Source organism: Maylandia zebra, linkage group LG5 (genome assembly GCF_041146795.1).
Source record: "Maylandia zebra isolate NMK-2024a linkage group LG5, Mzebra_GT3a, whole genome shotgun sequence".
In the NCBI taxonomy this organism is placed as follows: domain Eukaryota; kingdom Metazoa; phylum Chordata; class Actinopteri; order Cichliformes; family Cichlidae; genus Maylandia; species Maylandia zebra.
This window is the reverse complement of record NC_135171.1, coordinates 1,908,574-1,923,678: the sequence shown is the minus strand read 5'-3', so window position 1 is coordinate 1,923,678 and position 15,105 is coordinate 1,908,574. Positions and strand designations below refer to the sequence as shown.

General features: G+C 40.9%; 1 long non-coding RNA gene across 1 annotated transcript; it reads right to left on the bottom strand.

The window, feature by feature from the left end:
* Positions 1-1,069: 1,069 nt before the first annotated feature.
* On the bottom strand, positions 1,070-2,927 carry LOC143418722 (uncharacterized). The gene is made up of 3 exons (XR_013098735.1): positions 2,874-2,927; positions 1,695-1,754; positions 1,070-1,317 (listed from the first exon to the last, which is right to left on the bottom strand). It is a non-coding gene; the product is annotated as an uncharacterized LOC143418722 (long non-coding RNA).
* Between the last annotated feature and the right edge of the window lie 12,178 nt (positions 2,928-15,105).

Below are 15,105 nucleotides of genomic sequence, written 5' to 3'. Positions count from 1 at the left end.
TAGTGTTTCTTTTTGGGTTTGTTATTTTTCAAATTCTATATTTATTAAGTTATGCAGGCTTGTTTGCACAACAAGGCTGAATAATTATATAAACTTTTCTGAATCTAAATATTGTACTTTGGTAGAATTAAAATAAGTGTAGTGCAGGTCTATGATGATTTTTAGTGCTACTATCATCTAGTTCTGATTCTTGTTCTGTCTTGGTTAAGTCCTCAGTAGTCCTGATTTTGAACTGTTGTAGTCTTGTTTTAATTCTGGATCAGTTCTGGGTCTGGTTGAATTGGGGTTTAGTCCTCGTGTCTTGATACAGCCCCGACTTTGTTCTGCCTTGCTGCTTAATTAAAAAACTAGTTTAAGGTGTCCTGCACATGTGATATATATTTTTTTCCTATATGAAGTCATTCTTTTTTGAACAAAACTCAAAACACAGCCTATTAATCTTTCAGTCACACCCCCCCCCCCCCCCCCCCCGAATCCCACATGCATACTACCCTTTAGGGCTAACTGACACTGACACTAAAACCACATTTTGAGTCTCAAAATTGCCTTCAAACTCATGGGGTCCCCATGAGGGCTGTTTGTCCCCACAAGTGTAATAAACTATCAACTACCATCCACACACACATATACTTTTAAACCTTGCCACATGGGGACCTTGATGTTCACCTGAAAAAAATGGGACCCGCGGGAACCTCGGGTTTTTTTGGTGAAATACAGGATTGGCTATACCTCAGTCCTTTTTCTAGAACTTTTTGGATGCCAGAAACTACGTGCTCAATGGCATTTCTGAAGTTTTTAAAAAAAAAATTTCAGTCAGGTTTTATTATTCCGGTGGGGACTTCAATATTACACCATACATAAACCACCACCAGATGGCACTATACAGACTTTCTTTTGAGGATGTATTAATATGCATGTGGTCAGCATTAAAGATTAGGTTTTTAAAATCAAATATAACAATATAGTGATTGCATTTATGCTTTATTTATACTCTTTAAAGAAGTTTTATATTGCATTAGTTATTATTTTCATATTATTATTGATATATGCATACTTATTGCTACTCCATCAAAAAACATATAAATTATTTTAAGGTAAAACCATCTTTTAACATTTAGCTACTGTAAAATTTGTATGACAGATACACATCAGACACTGGTAAATGCCGTATCACTTTTAGGTCAGCATGTCATGTCTATACATCAGGTAACAAACAGTCTCTAGTATTTGCAACCAGGATAAATATGAAGCCTCACAAGCCTTCTCTTACGTGGTTGAACGTCTACTTCCTGATGGATACTGGAGTATGAGTGCTTCCTGAAAAATAACAAACAGAAAATCATTTTCATAGTTTTTGTTATAATATACATTTTTAACCAGGAGATGCTCTAACAGTATGTCATACTTTCCCTTCAGACTCCAAACTAAGAGATCATTCAGATTGAAACTGGAGCTTCCAGTGAACATCTGCCACTTATCCCTGTATGCATATCTTAAAATCATGCCTGTAACTTGAAGGAATCCTTATTCAGTTTAATTTGCTACAGTTCATATTGTATTAGTGCAGGCCTGGTGTTGCTGCATTATATCACCCAGATCCACTTGAGACTAACAGATTTGGAGAAGGACAGAAAACATCATATGAACTCGATAAATAGAGGATAGATTTTAAAGTTTTTCAATTTCAAGGTTACCTTTTGTTCCAAACAAATGCTTGAAGGAAGCATGAGCAGAAGCAGGCGATCTGGCAGATACTGCAACCGGTTGGAGGTGAGGGGAGGAAGACAGGACAAATACATGTGGAAGAGAGCCAAAGATTAGAAAAAGTGGCATTTCCTGTGAAAACGCAGTGTGAATGCCGTGTAGTGGAATCTGAAAACAGCAGAAGGAGAACCATCTGCTGAAAATACTTTGTAGAAACTGAAGTCGTTGCTGAAAACTGTCGTATTTGAAAGGGTACACTGAACAATGTCAATAAAGCACACTGAGTGCAAGCAGAGAAGATGTGTCACAACAGCCACAGGTAGGACTCGAAACTGCACCCCCAGGTCTCAAAGCAGCTGCTCATCTCACTGAGCCAAACTAGTTACTGTCCCAAACGCCGATATGGTGAGAGAAAAAATGTGCAGGGTCCCGAAGAAGCTGAATCGTGCTGAAAAGACGTGAAGAAGCAGAACTGTATGCTTAAAACGGGTGAAAAAGCTGCAATTCTGCCTAAAGAACAGAAGAGGCTGAAATTTGTGCAGAAAAGAGGTGAAAAAGCTGAACTTTCTGCAACAAAAAGGAGGTGAAAAAGCTGAACTTTCTCCTAAAAAAAGAGGTGAAAAAGCTGAACTTTCTGCTGAGAAGAGCAGAACTTGAACTTACTGCTGAAAATAGGTGAAGAAATTGAAGAGGGGCAACGAAACTGAAGTTGTTGCTGAAAACTGCTGAAGAAAATTCTGAATGTTGCAGAAACCTCTAAAATATTCTGATACTATTGCCCAATTAGAAAATTACAGCATGGGATACTATAATGTTGAATTAATTATTTATTGAATTATTCCACAGACAATTAAGACATCTATGTTAATAAAAAGCAAAAAATATTTTTAAAATCTTGCATTCTCAGTGCAACATAAACATGTGGTTCTTTTTCTTCCTCATATTATCTTTTAACTTTGGCATTTTAGTTGACTTAAGGCCTGATTCATGTTCACATGTAGCCTGCTAATTAGCTGCTACTCATCTGCTACTAGCTAACATGTCCTAGCAAGCCTTGTGAAAATCCAGTAGGTTTTAGTAGTTATTTTTAATGTTATGACAAATAGTAGGAAGTGAGCTTAGCAATACAATATCTTATTAAAAGCAGAGTAAAATAACTTAAAACTTACCATTTCTGGAGATTGCACAGCTAACATGCTGCATGCGCGTACTTCATGTGTCTTTCCCCTTTTGACAAGAGCATGCGTGCAATTTGAAAAAAGGAGCACTGGATTTATCACACAGAACACCCTGAGTTAACTACAGGAGGACTTGAGGAGAGTGAATCATCATGAAAAGTCAGGTTCTGTGTGTATAATCAACTGTTAGTTCGTTTTTGAACAGAGGTGAAGAGTTGAGGAGGAGACCTAGAACTTTGAACTGTGTGTATAATCAATAGAATAGAATAGAATAGAATAGAATAGAATAGAATAGAATATTCTTTATTGTCATTGTCACAAGTACAATGAAATTGAAAGATGTCTCCGGTCAGTGCAACATCACGAAAGATAAATACTTAAAAACTATAATAGATATGATATAAAAGATAGAAATACATATAAAATACAGTGTTCTCATACAGTAAATACACCCAAGCAATCCAGGCCTAAGGCCCCATACAGACACTCAACATACGACCTAGTTGATATATCACTCAAACAATCAATCACTCAGTCAATTTGTTAGCGCATCCAACAAAACATGTCTGAAAGCATTCCAACATCAAGGGCACAAATGACAACAGGGGCAATGAAAGTCATCTACTTTTAGTAGCATTGAGACATGATATTGCAATTGGGTAGAAACTGTGTTTGAGTCTGTTAGTCCTTGTGTATGTTGTTCTATACCGTTTACCTGAAGGCAGCAGTTCGAACATGGAGTGTCCAGGGTGTGAGGTGTCCTTTATGATGTTATGGGCTCTTTTGAGGCAGCGGGAACTGTGTAGGTCTTTCAGTTTGAGGAGAGGGCAGCCGATTGTCCTTTGGGCAGCGTTGATTACTCCCTGGAGTGCTTTCCTCTGAGCCACTGTGCAGCTAGCGTACCATATGCCTATGCAGTACGTTAGTATGCTTTCGATGGAGGCTCTGTAGAAAGACAACAGCAGTCTCTGTGTGATGTTGTTCTTCCTAAGCACTCTCAGAAAGTACAGTCTCTGTTGTGTCTTTTTCAGTAGCTCAGAGGTATTCACACTCCAGGATAGGTTTCCCTCTATGCTGACTCCCAAGAAGCGGAAGTCTGCCACCCTCTCCACATAGTCGTCGTTGATGATTAGTGGTTGGATTTCTGTCTTGTGTCTTCTGTAGTCAATTATGAGTTCTTTGGTCTTTTTCGTGTTTAGGAGAAGGTTGTTATCCTTGCACCATGAAGACAGCCGCTCCACCTCATCTCTGTAGGCAGACTCATCTCCCCCAGATATGAGCCCCACCACACTAGTGTCATCTGCGAACTTTACAATGGTGTTGCTCTGGTGGGCGGGGGTGCAGTCGTGTGTATAAAGCGAGTAGAGCAGTGGACTAAGCACGCAGCCCTGTGGCGACCCAGTGCTTAGATTTAGGGCTGGAGATGTGTAACATCCCACTCTCACTCTCTGTCTGCAGTCGGTGAGGAAGCTATTGATCCACTTACAGGTGCTGTGAGGAAGCCCTAGGTCTTTTAGCTTGGCGTCCAGTTTGTATGGAAGAATGGTATTAAATGCCGAGCTATAATCCACAAAGAGCATACGCACATAGTTTCCTTGCCTCTCCAGATGTGTTAATGCTACATTGAGTGCTGTTGCTATGGCGTCCTCTGTCGATCGGTTTGCTCTGTAGGCAAACTGGTGTGGGTCAAGGCTGCTGGGTAGGGCTGCTGTGATGTGGTAACGCACAAGTTTCTCAAAGCACTTCATCACCACCGGGGTTAGTGCCACTGGTCTATAGTCATTTAGGCTAGAGATATGAGGTTTCTTGGGCAAGGGTATTATGGTGGAGGTCTTGAGGCAGGGTGGGACGTTTGACTGTTCAAGGGATTGGTTAAAAATCCTGGTGAAAATATAGGCAAGCTGGTCTGCGCAGTCTCTCAGCACACGTCCTGGTACACCATCTGGGCCGGCTGCCTTCCTCGGGTTAACAGCCCGCAGGGTGCGCCTCACTTCATGCTCCTCCAGAGTGATGATGGTACTGCTGCTGTGGGCTGTATGGTGTAGCTGTTCCTCTGAGGCATAGGGTGCAGTGACCTCAAAGCGTGTGAAGAAGATGTTCAGCTCCTCTGCCAATGCTGGGTCACCTTCAACCATACCTGATTTGGACTTGTAGTTTGTCAGCTGCTGGACACCCTGCCACACCAGCCGGCTGTTCTTACTCTCCAGGTGGTTCTCGATCTTCTTCCTATAGTCCGCCTTGGCCTTCTTAATGCCTTTTTTCAGGTTGGCTCTAGCCCTGCTGTAGCTCTCCCTGCTTCCGGACCTGAAGGCGCTGTTCCTCTCTTTTAACAGCTGCTGAACTTCCCGGGTCATCCATGGCTTTTGGTTGGTGTAAACCCAGATCTGCTTGTCTACTGTGACAGTGTCTATACAGTGTTTGATGTAACAGAGGACACTGTTTGTGAACATTTCCAGATCTTGATGTTGGAAGATATTCCAGTGTGTGAACAGAGGGGAGGAGTTCACTGAATTTGATGATAAAATATCAGAAACAGATCAACTGTTTTAAACCAATCAAGTCTTTTTAAATGATCCAAGCACCAGTAGGGAAACGTACGGTTACCTTAGTTAATTTCCATCATACTTAGGATCTAATGTATCGGATACATTTCAAAATTTTTAGAAGGATTTAATGGTATATAGATACCATGGGATCATGACAGTCAGTTAAATTATACATGTACCAGTGATTTTATAAATAATCTAACATCTGCCATTGTTTCAGGTTTTAACAAAAGAAAATACGACCTAGAAATAGATAAAACTGCAATTGAATTTGTATTATGTCTTTATTAGAAAAGACAAAACAACTCCTGCTGGTAGAAAGTCACTCTTCATTGCAATCTTTCAAATAAAGCTGTGTTCAGCAAAGAGTTCAGAGTCTACACAGTGTTTTCAGGAGATAGTACTCCTTCTGCTGTTTTCATATTCCACTACACTGCATTGACGCTGCATTTTCGCAGGAAATGCAATTTTTTTTAGTTGCATCTGTTTTTATAGATGAATTGTGGAAACTGTGGTGAAGTGCTCTTTGGGCTGGTTTTCAGCTTTGCTTCTCTTCGTACTTGAATCCTGAAACTCGGGTGTTATGTATATCCTCATTAGGACAGAGTTTTTTAAAAAAAAAAGTATATTTCCTGATTCAAAACACTGTAAAAACATACACCTAAAAATGCAATAGCAGTCATCTCACCCCAGACAAACTGATTTAACATGAAAATATTGTATGAAAGTGTGCCAGGAGATATGCAACAAGGAAATCAAAAGTAATTCAGCTAGGCATAACATGCCCATACAGTGTGCGTATTGTGCATTGTCACTGCTGAAAAAGCCACATAAATAAATACATAAAATACAAAATATGTACCGTGATCACTAGGGATGGGTATCGAAAACCGGTTCTTGTTGGAATTGTTTGCCATTTTTACAAACAATTCCCTTATCGATTCCAGTCGCCCCGAATGACGTCACCACATTGCGGAGCGTCATTTACCTGGCAGGAAACACGGCGGCTCAAACGCTCAAAAGTTTGGTTATACTTTACGAGAACGGATGACAACAGGGCAACTTGCAATACTTGCAAAGTAGATATTTCATTCAAGGGAGGAAACACTACGAATATGCAAAAGCATTTGCTCACAAAACACGCGATGACCTTAAATGAATGTCGTGTTTTTAATTCCGCTCCGGACTCGTGAATCTCAACCCAGCAGCAGCGGTAACGTTCGCACGTCCTCTCCCGTTAATGCAGCAGGTAAATAATCAACAACAGTGCATATTATGTTAGCGCGATCTGCCTTATTACAAAACCTGCCATTACTGTGCATTTAGTGACCATGATGAGAGAGACAGAGGCTGTATCCCAATTCAGGGTCTGCAGCCTTAAAGGTTGCATTTTAAGGCCGATTACGTCACAGTGGCGCGCCGAAGGCCGTCCCAATTCAAAGGCTGCTCGAAATGCGGCCCTCAAATGCGTCCTTCATTTCCCTGAATTTTAAGGCTGTGGCGGTGTAGACTTCGTGGCCCAACATATCCCAGAATTCATAGCATGGCAGTCAGAAGCGGAGCAGCCGAAGAGTAAATTGTGAAAAGTAAGTACTGAATATGACGTCACTTATTTATGTGCAAATGTTTAATAATGAAGAACAGTAAAACATTGCAGTTGGCCACATGTCGGCAAAGTTATGTGACATTAGTGATGTTTGTACTTTCAGCATTAACTTGGTTTTGAAGCCTTTACTTTTAAATATACGCCGTTCAATAGTCGACCTTAATCTGACAGAGACTCTGATGATTTTGTGGATAATTAAAGTCAGTCATATATCCACAAACACAACAGGCTGAAAGTCAGTGATGCTGCTCGGTTTGCAGTCCTGAACATCACGGCACAAGCAGGATTCACTGCACTGTTAATGTGAGCTGTGTTATATTGCTGCCTCTGTTCGGTGGTGTCGAGCCAAACGGACTTTAACGTGTGTTTGAACGAGCTGACGGTTCACTCGTTAAGCTGAAAGAAAGATGCTTTAATCACAGCAGTCACACATGTGTCCACTGCACCATCTGGAACTCTTCTTGTTTACACTCGTAATAACACAAACACTAAATCCTGCTTCTCTGTGCTGTTGTGTAGCAGTGTGTACACCTGAGACTGTCACCTGTCTGTCTGTCCTGCACTCTCTCTCTGTTTCTTTTTCTCTGATTGTGGAATAAAAGTATGAACATGTGTTTATAAGTCACACTTGTGTTTGAATCCTGCAGCTTATCACACATTTGATTTCCATGTGTGACGACTGCAAGTGTCCAGAGTGAGGACAGACTGAGGGACACACTGCTGCACATCATCTGTGAGGCTTTGCACCCCTGATGATCCACCAGGACAAACTCAGCAGTGTGTGAGGAAGAGGAGGAGGAAGAGCCAGCAGCAGCTGACAGATGGAGAGAATAGACAGACTGTTTGTGAAGGACTGCTAGGAAAGTTTAACATAACTGTCTGTGCTGAATCAGTCTTATTAGGTAATGTTCAAATAATGTGATCATCCCAGTGTTTTCAGTGTGAGAGAAAGTACTCAGGGCCTTCAAGTTACACACTATGAAAGGCAGCAACAAGTTTAATGTTCAGAAACCTAAAGTTTGTATCAGCAGCAGAATGGAGCTAAAATAAATGTTGGTTCCAGTTCTATGAAGCTTTGAGTATTTTGGATCAGTAGCTGCTGTGTTTGTTGCATCATATTGCTGTAACTGTTTATATGCTTTATATATTCTGAGCTAAGTTGATCTATAGTGTTACATCATATTCTATAAGGATGTTATGTGTTTGTAGACTTTCTGCCCAGTTTGACCCATTTAGCAGAAGTCAGCCTGTTTAAGGCTCTGATATCTATTCTGTATGACTTACAGCAGTTATGACATGGTCTGATTTTCTCACCCAATAAAGGAATATTTCATATATCAGTCTACTCTTCATTCTATCAGACACAGTTATCACAGCTCCTACATTTTGTTTTTACACATGTATGTAAACATTGAGCCAAATTTAGTAATGCCAACATATTGGCATTACTGTGGTCGGCATGAAGCTGGACACTCTGGTGACAGTGGCAGAGAAAAGGACATTAAAGAAACTGATGGACATTATGAACAATGCTGGGCATCCTCTGCACACGGCCATAAACAATCAGAAGAGTCTGTTCAGTGACAGGTTGCTTCTCCCCAAGACAAGAACTAACAGACTTAAAAACTCCTTTGTCCCACACGCCATCAAACTGTTTAACTCCTCTCTGGAGGGGAGAGGGAGGGGAGACAGGAGGACAAAGGAGGGGGGAACAACTAAGCTGTAGTGCCTCTTCACCTCACTGTACAATACCTTGTGCAATACTTTTTGTAAATAGTCAACGGTGCAATAAACTCAATACTTGAAATGTGCAATTCACTTGTATTTTTATTTTTATTCCTATTTATTCTATTTATCCCCTTTGTATATTTTATTTATATTTGTCTCTGTATTTATATATGTGTGTGTGTGTGTGTGTGTGTGTGTGTGTGTGTGTGTGTGTGTGTGTGTGTGTGTGTGTGTGTGTGTGTGTATATATATATATAACAATTCTGTAACTGTAACTTCTGTCGGTGCTGTGCTTTTTGGAAGTCGAATTTCCCAGAGGAACCCACCCGAGGGATTAATAAAGTTCTATCTTATCTTATCTTATCTTATATTAAAAGAACAATATTTGTCTCTTATATATAACACATCTGTATGTACACTGTCACAGATACTTGAGTGTCTTTGAGTGAAGATTTAAGGTGACAGGAAATATAAATAACTGCAACTTGAATCTTTGCTGAAGCTCAGTGTTTGACACGGAGTTCATGTTCACTGCTGTAATAACTAATAATGATTAATATAATATTGTCCGTATTATATTTACATTACCAAAGTGATATGACTTTAGTCTCATTAACAACATTAGCGAATTATTATTTACCAGCTAATCTTAAATGACTGTTCAGCACAGAAATGAAGCCCAACAATCATGTTTTACAGTCCTGTGGTCTCAGCCTCAGATACTTATCAAATCACACAAAGCTCGTGTAGAAACAAACAAACAAATGAACAAAATATGTTCTCCTTCATTTCTGTCAACCACACGTTTCCAGCTATCATGGTTGCTAGGCAACCTGGGAAGCGCAACGGAGGCTAGACCGTCCCATTTCACAAGCCTCACACTTAGCGGTCTTTGAGTACGCGGACCTTGAGGCTGCGTACTTTAAGGCTGCAGACCCTGAATTGGGATACAGCCAGTGTCTGGCTCAGATGCTGGCAGTTCTCGCTGCAGTCTACCGGTAGCGTCTCCTTTCAGGCCAGGATAGACGAACGTCACCGAGCAGTGACTCAGTTTGTGGTCAAAGGCTTGCACCCGTTTGCCACAGCAGATGATTTTCAGTAAGTGAATGTGTTTAATTGTAGGCAGGGACATTACTGGATATTCTTGTGTAATTGCTACAGAATAATTCATGTTATACTTTGTTATTGCTACAGAAGAATATTTATTTTATTATTTTACATTTACAATGTGGACTGGGGACCCTGTGACGCCCCATTGAAGAGCCGTAGGCTGGATCTCTTAAGATCTCACTGTTGGGTTTCTAAGGCCATGTTACTCCTAAATTTCTATCTTGTTCAAAGAGAAGATATAAAACAAAGTTCTAAGCTAATCGACCTTAGTGTTCTCCTCTTTTAAAAAGAATCGATAAGAGAATCGAATCGTTAAACAGAATCAAAAATGGAATCGGAATCGTGAAAATCTTATCAATACCCATCCCTAGTGATCACTGATATCCATAGAAACCTGAATTTTCTAAATAAATAAATACATTTGAGCCTTCACGAGTAGCCTAATTTCAGAATGTTTTATGGTCAAGACCAAAAAATAAAATTTTTCAAGTCCAGTCCAGTGCAGCTACAGACAAGGTCGATAGAACTGCAGCAAGCACTGGGCAATTACCGTATTTTTGCGTATAAGGCGCACTGAAACAAAACAGTCTGATAAGTCAAACTTTACTCAGCTCATTCTTCTTGCTTCCTCCACTTTCGTACCATTGGCCCAATATAGCGCGGAGACAGCTTGCGGGAGGTTCCCTGGAGCGGGATATCCTTAGCCGCCAGCCACACTTTTTGCCCCGGAGAGTAAGTAGGAGCCGCCGTGTGCCTGCTGGTTCTGTTCCGTCCCTGCCAGAGGCCCATGCGCCTGCTGGTTCTGTTCCGTCCCTGCCAGAGGCCCGTGCGCCTGCTGGTTCTGTTGCGTCCCTGCCAGAGGCCCGTGTGCCTGCTGGTTCTTTTCTGTCTGTTTTTTTACGGGCGACCGTGGCTCAGGGGGTTGGGAAGCGTATCTGTAACCGGAAGGTCGCCGGTTCGATCCCTGGGCTCTCTGTCCTGGTTGTTGTGTCCTTGGGCAAGACACTTTACCCTACTTGCCTACTGGTGCTGGCCAGAGGGGCCGATGGCGCGATATGGCAGCCTCGCTTCTGTCAGTCTGCCCCAGGGCAGCTGTGGCTACAACCGTAGCTTGCCTCCACCAGTGTATGAATGCGAGAGTGAATGAATAGTGGCATTGTAAAGCGCTTTGGGTGCCTTGAAAAGCGCTATATAAATCCAATCCATTATTATTATCCATTATTGATTCATTAATGTTGAATTCTCTGGCAGCTGCTCTATTCCCATGGTGTTGCAGTATATTACTGACTTACCTCGTATTGTGGATGGATTATCTCAGTCAATCTCCTGACTGAAGTTTGGTCCGTTTACAGCATCCTGCCATGTGATTGTATTTGTCCCTAACCATCAGGAACCCTCACGTTAACTTTTATCAAGTGGAAAAAAGTTAGCGTTCATCCTCCAGCTTCACTGTGACTATGTTATGCTAACATAGCTGTGTAGCTAGCCACCACGTAGCACATCATTATATACCAGCTAGCACAACTTCCAAGCACAACTAGAATTCATACATAAGGCGCACTGTCAATTTTTGAGAAAATTAAAGGATTTTAAGTGCGCCTTATAGTGCGAAAAATACAGTAACTTCATGCAAGCGTACAGTCTAAAGGGGAAACAAAGGTTATGGTGACACAGGGCGACTGTGGATCAGGTGTGTGTGTGTGTGTGTGTGTGTGTGTGTGTGTGTGTGTGTGTGTGTGTGTGTGTGTGTGTGTGTTTTTGCAGAGAACTCAGGACTAACTAACCACTCAAATGTACACAAAATATTCCTCAATAACTGATACTGAAAATGTAACTAATGTAACTAAGATTCGCACTAAAATCTGAAAAGTTCAAATATTATGTGAGAGATTTAGAGACAGGCAGAACAGAGTGCGTATCGGTGTGTGGGAGGATGAGTACCACAAAATGATTTTGTTGCATTATCCATATTCGTTTGTATGGGCAGTAGCAAAGAGTTCTACTAACCATTTTGGTAGAAAATACTCTACTCTGTGTAGAATCAGGTGAGCAGGTAATTAAAAATGCAATCTTTCTATCAGCAGAAACATCAGCAAACACTGCCCGAGTGCAGTTTGTGTGTGTGTGTCACTAGCTGTATTTCCAGGGAGAGAAAAATTTGCAAGATAACTTTACTCAAAGATGTTTGAAGTAAATGCCAACTTTATACTGTCTAGTACAGTCATTCTCAAACAGGCCACGGGAAGTCTAAGATTTTTTTTTAAAGATAACATAATTATATATGTCACGGGCAGTGTTGCCAACTTAGTAACTTTGTCGCTATATTTAGCGAGTTTTCAGACCCCCTTAGCGACTTTTTTTCTAAAAAGCGACTAGCAACAAATCTGGCAACTTTTTCTGGTGTTATTGGAGACTTATTTATGATGACTTTTTGACATGAAAGCGTCTATCGCTCTTTCGGTGCGTACATGCGATAGAAGTGACCAGAGAGTCAGGTTTACATGTAGAGTCAATGAAGGAGCACAATGAAGCACGGCTGCAGGTCCTGCGACAAATCAGAAGCAGATTTGCATCGCGAAAAGGCTTTTCTGCCTTATTCGCGCAAACAATTAGCGCAACTGTTATGGCCCTGTCCATAATCTGTTTTGGTGGCTGTTGTTGTCTGTGCCTTTAAGTCTTTGCAGGTCCCGGAGTGGATGAGCTGACGGCTGCTGATTGGTCCCCTGGCCATGTGATCTTCTTCAAATCCCTCACCAGCAGTTGTCCTGGGGCAGCCACTGACAGCAGCAGCAGACCTGACCCTGGCCTCCAAAACCTGAGACTTTTGTGCTTGTGATTTTTGCGGCTTTTCTGAGTTTTGTATATAGTGTGTACATTAGTTTTCATTGTAAATAGCACATTGTAAATAGCACTGCAACAGAAGGGGTGAGCTGCCTTATTGTTTTTCCTTGCACTGTTTTCTCCTGTTTATTTCAGCTAGGGAGTTAGGTGTAGCGCTTGTCTTTTGTTTGATGTTTGATTTCACATAGGGTTTTAGATAGCACCTCCTCCTGACTTAGTTTGTTTTGTTTGTTATTTTGGCCTTTGTTCACCCCGGAGCTTCATTTTTGCAGTGTAGAAAAATAAATCACGATTCACTAAGAAATTGGTTTCCCTCTGTGTATGGTTTTGGGGACCAGGGCGGGGCAATCTTTTCAAACTTATGTTGCGTTCCTGTACCCCTAGACTGGGGCGTAACAGCGACTGACAGAGGTGGGACCAAGTCATTGTTTTGCAAGTCTCAAGTAAGTCTCAAGTCTTTATCCTCAAGTCTCAAGTCAAGTCTCAAGTAATGTCAGGCAAGTCAGAGTCGAGTCTCAAGTCACTGGTGTAAAAGTCCGAGTCAAGTCACAAGTCTGAAATTTTGAATTTCAAGTCCTTTCGAGTCTTTAAAAAAAATACGAAAAAAAGCATGTTGCAGTTTTATGCTAAATGTAAATATTAGACCATGTAATTTTAAAATCTGTTTTTCTCAACACATGACAAAATAGTGAACTTAGAAAATATACACAAATTGTGAAATTGCACCTCTTTAAAATGCAGCTCAATTAAACCTAGCTCCAAGAATAATTTTCACCGACAGTTCTGAGATAAGCTGCATGTTATTCTTGGATGCGGTTGTAGGACTGGCTTTAAAATCGCATGACAAAAATATCATACATAAATAAATGATATTTTTTTTAAAATATCATTTTAAAAAAAACTGCATCACCAACGTAGCCTGGACAACATTTGCTAGTTAGATGAAGTCAGCTATCTCATCTTAGCATATTTATATGCATATTTATAATCATACGGTTCTTGGAGTGAGTGCATACACTCATGAAGTTTAGTAACTTCCGGTCACTGCAACAAGCCCAGGTACAGTTTACCGACGGATGGGTGCAGGACCTTGAAATGCACCGTGTAGAAAGTAAAGACCATCGTACGTATCATAAGTTTACCAGTCTCACAAATCGTCGTCATAAATACACATTCCTTAACCGTTTATAAATAGGACCTTTGAGCTCAACGCTAATTAATTAGCAGTGGAAATAATTTCTGGTACGCGTTACAGAAATGTAGCAGTGACAATAATATTGTATGCTGTAATCGTACTGGACAATTAGTGATACAAAACAACTGTTTTATCCTGTGAATAAAAGTATATGTTTTTGTCAATGTACCATAATAACAGAAGCGAAACGCAATATTGTGTCAGGACAATTCACTATTTATGCACAATAAATAAAGGAGCATAGCGCGACAATTTCTGTTCAGCGCCAGACTTGCTTGTAACCTATATCACCAATTATGTTATGAAAATGACACATTAACTACAACAGCAGACTGACCTTTGTGGAAATGCTTGGAGCAGACTAACCTGTGAGCTGGAGGGTTCTGGGACGTTATATTTGGTCTTTGAATGGCTGCAATCCAGTCGCCTCTTTGTTACTTCGGAAACATGGCTCGAACAATTTCTCTTCAACGACGTAATCCGATAACAACCGATCTCTTTACTCGTCGGCTTCCCGTGGCTGTCATGTGACCGGCTATTGCAGTTAATAATACAACAGCTTCTTGACATTTTTGTGTTTCTTTTTATCGCTGTGTAACTGATTTTAATTGAAAGCCTGCGTGCGCTAGTACCGCTTGCCACGAGTTCCCAGAATCCTTTGCGGTTTACCCCTGAATGACGTCACATTTTCAATCTCTATATAATATGCATGTTAAATTTTATATTTGGGGTAAAATATCAAGTCTTTTCAAGTAAACCGGTTCAAGTCCAATTCAAGTCCCAAGTCATTGGTGTAAAAGTCCAAGTCAAGTCACAAGTCTTAGAACGTTTTTTCAAGTCAAGTCTAAAGTCATAAAATTAATGACTCGAGTCTGACTCGAGTCCAAGTCATGTGACTCGAGTCCACACCTCTGGCGACTGATGCGTTAGAAGCGCAAAGTAAAATACGCGTGGCATTTTAGGTGGTGCATTTTGTGCATTCGCGCTTATCGCATCTGCCACTCAAGTTGGAAAAATCTGAACGCCACAACAACCAATCAGGTGACGGGTGTCAGTGATGCTGTGACTAAGTGAATGGAGTCAGAGCATCAGCAGGACATGGATACTGATAAACACCATGGCTAATCACCCCGAGCTACATGACGCCAGCTGTTTTCTATACAGAGACAGGAATAAAAAAATAAAAAAGGTTAAACT